The sequence below is a fragment of the Pristiophorus japonicus genome, chromosome 29, assembly GCF_044704955.1.
Source record: "Pristiophorus japonicus isolate sPriJap1 chromosome 29, sPriJap1.hap1, whole genome shotgun sequence".
NCBI classification, from domain to species: Eukaryota; Metazoa; Chordata; class Chondrichthyes; family Pristiophoridae; genus Pristiophorus; species Pristiophorus japonicus.
The window spans coordinates 7,854,625-7,858,311 of NC_092005.1; the positions used below are offsets into that span (position 1 = coordinate 7,854,625).

At 41.6% G+C, this 3,687-nt stretch overlaps 1 non-coding gene across 1 annotated transcript; it reads left to right on the top strand.

The window, feature by feature from the left end:
- Nucleotides 1-1,097: 1,097 nt before the first annotated feature.
- trnai-uau (transfer RNA isoleucine (anticodon UAU)) lies at nucleotides 1,098-1,191 on the top strand. Its single transcript has 2 exons — nucleotides 1,098-1,135; nucleotides 1,156-1,191. It is a non-coding gene; the product is annotated as a tRNA-Ile (tRNA).
- The last annotated feature ends 2,496 nt before the right edge of the window (nucleotides 1,192-3,687 follow it).

The following is a 3,687-nucleotide window of genomic DNA, read 5'->3' on the forward strand; positions in this document are numbered from 1 at the left end:
TATTCCCAGTGCCCGCGCTATTGAATTTAGAAATAGCAACGTGTGTCAGGATAAACGGTGCACGAGTTTGGGCGACAGAATCCGGGGGCATTGGGACCAGTTCTGGCGCAGGAGGGACCTGTTACAGTAGGTCGGGTTGTACAGCAAGAGAGCTTGGAGCAATGTTCACGCGGGAAGGTTAACTACTGGGGCGGGTGAGGGGTTGAACTAATTTGGCACTGGATTTGTGTACCAGGATGAAACATTTGTAGATGTTGTAATTATGCCTTTATACCCAAGACCAAATGATTATTATATATCAACTATAGCAGTGAACGTGGCCTCAGACAGTGCATTTCAGCCCATCCTTGGGAAACGATATATCACGGCTCGCCCAAACCTTCCCTTACACCGAACACAAACACAGGAAACACAGGCACAGCATAATTTGCTGAGGACCGTAGAGAGTAAAATGTTCTTTGATCAGTGATAGCTCAAAATATATTTTGGTATCTCTGTGTTAAGTTGCAATTTGTTCTGTTAGATATAAATATATTTTGTATATCTGAGTTAGTGTTTATTTATTTGAATGCAACAAAGTTAATTATAATATTTTTGTGGAACATCTGTATTTGTTATAAATGTATTTTCTGTGTATACCTTTGTATCTATGTTACTTGTAAACACCTCGCAAATAAACGTAAATACAATTATACCACAGCGATACCTAGAGATTAATTCATAAAGAAAACAGACAGATAAACAAATACATTTATAATAACACAGATATGAACACAAATAATTTGATTATCAAGTTTCCACACAATTTAATTTACAACTCACAGATAGATGCACAAATATATTTATAAATGTCCCGCAGGACATCCAAATTCATTACAAATAACAAAACATTAAACACAAAAATAAAACACGTCTATGGCGAAAATATATGGAGTCTCAATAACTGAAAGCTTCTTGCAGAGAGCCGGCACAGACACGGTGTGGGATGAATAGCTTCCTTCTGTGTTGAATGATTCGATGATTCTTTGTCTTCTTGCTTGTAAGACAGGTGGCAAAGGCAGTTGTATGATGGGAGCACTGATACCGCAGAACATGCAGCTCTAGTGGCGCAATCGATTAGCGCGCGGTACTTATATAACAGTGCAAACCCGGGGAATGCCGAGGTTGTGAGTTCGAGTCTCACCTGGAGCAGCCGATGCTTTTGCATGTGACCTTTGTACTTTTCTGAGTCTGAGGCCGTTTTCCACTTTTCCATCTGTCTTGTCTCTTCCGCCATGTACCGCGGTGCTATCTGACTCTCTCGCTGCGGTTATCTCAGTGTCAATCCGTGGCCTATTTCTAAATGAATACCCGTGTCTGTTCCCCACATGTAATAAATGAGGGGATGAAACAATTCCTCTTCTGACACTACGGAACTAATGAGCCAATATTTATAACAAGATATAGTTTATTGTAAATATAACAGTCCATCTTGAGTGATATAGGTTCAATTCTGTACAAAACCAAACTATGATCGCAACGTGGTTCAAATAAACAGCTTTTTAATGTATTGTCGCAAACGCTACCATTGTAGCTCAAGGAGTTTCATAATCAATAAACATGGAAATCAAGCAATGAAACGGTAGGGTTCTGAGACTGAAGAATGCCCTCGCCCAGAGCAACATTTAAAACAAGGTTTAAAAACTGGCAGCGTGCTGGAGGAAGGGAGGAGAGGAAAGCGAGCCAGAGAAAAGCCACGAGAGTTTCGGAAGCTTCGGGAATTTTTCTCTGACCACAGCATATTTGTGCATGGCACGTATATTGTTGCTGTTAAATATGAATAAAATACAACGTTTGTTTGCAGCTGTTTCCGTTTCTGTCTATTTTAAATAATTCTGAATTCCATTTGCCTGCAATGATTCCATAAATTTTCGTATCCTTGCCTAACAAAAATCGATCAATATTTAACTTCAAAATGTCAATTGACCCCAGCCTCGTTAGATTTTTCGGCGAGGATTTATAAGACAGGTGGAACAGGCAGCTGCATAATGGGAGCATTAATACCACACAGCATCCGCACGCACTTCTAGCGGAGGAATTGGATAGGGTGCAGTACTTATATGGTAGTACAAACTCTAGAAAGGCTGAGGTTGTGAATTCGAGCTTCACCTAGAAAAGTTGATGGCTTTGCTTGTGACATTTCTGCAGGAATGGAAGGTACAATTGATGTATCACCCAACATAATCTACATTTCACTGTTTTATTCCAGCACTTAGATTCATTTTGCACACAACATTGTAATGGAGGATTAGAGTTAAAATTATTTATGGGATGCAGTGGAGGCGTTTTGACATTTAATCAGTAACTCTGATGTAAAGAATAATGTGCTGGAAACACACTTGATTTCAAAGAGAAGATATGTAAACGCATTGGTTATCTCCACATAATTCCTGCACCAGTTCCAACAGAAACAAGGATTTTCCTGAACATTTCGCTACAAATGTTGTGCTCAGTGTTGCAATGGCTCGTGCATTGGACTTCTCGCTGATTCTGGTCTGTAGAAAGATTCAAACTTGTCGATTCCAGTCCCATCAAAGTCCAATTGTAAATTAATAGAATGATTAACGCACAGCAGGAGGCCATTAGTCCCATCGAAAGCGTGCCAGCTCTCAGCTAGTCCCACTCCCCTGTCCTTTCCCCATAGCCCTGCAGAACAGGGTTGGCTGGTTCCAAGGCTGGAAAATGAAAGTTTGCAGCAAACCGCAACTGCCTGCGATAGCCGGAAGGTTTAATGTTTTGGGTCTGAAATCCACTCAGGTTTACCTGCTCGCCGCTACACTGGTTAAAGCTCCATTCAGTGCTCGAATAAATAAGAGCTCTCGTTGCGGGCTGCATTTCCCTATCTCAGAGGCTGAGAGATCCGCCAGGGAGCGAGGCACGTTTAAACTGTCGCCCAATTATCTTTTACGCTTTACAAAATTTCAAGAGAGCAAAAGGATTTCCGCTCAAGGTGCAATGACCTTTTCTAATATTGTCTTCGCATGCATCTTTCGATCTCTCCGTGTCTCTGCCTCTTGTATTTCTCTGCTATTCGCTGATTGAGTTCTCAGGCTTCAATGGACGGCCGGGGCTGATCTAACCTGCAACAAGGGCAGACATGGATAAAGAAACTGGGGACAATAGGACAGGAATGGTGTACATTAGGGGCAAATATCTTCACAGATATGTCCCTTCGCGTTCACAATGAAATAAAGCAGCACCGATTACAGTTGGCTTAAGGTAGACTGTACATTATGAGGATGCCGAGACAGACGACATGAAGAGTTATTCGTGCTGCAAATTCTTATTTGATAATACAGGTCACATATTGAAAATTAGTTTTGTAAACACATTCCAATATTGTTGACTTGGAATAGTCAGCAATGCTCGCACGGCAATTGCATGCCTGTGTCTAGTTGGAAAGCTGTCAGAAAAAACATGCAGAACATTGAATTCCTGCTGAGCAGACCATGAGCCTCCTTCTTGAAAATGGTTCTCCGGTCCCGCTAAGAGGGGATTAAGCATCATGTGAGTTGGATGGAACTGTGCCCACTTGTATAGCAGGACGTGTAGGTGGCATTTCCCCTTCCTTTAAGAACATAATGATTCAGTTGCAGTTTTTGCTGCAGAATTTGCTCGCACCACTCGCAATTCGGCCCAGGGATGAGT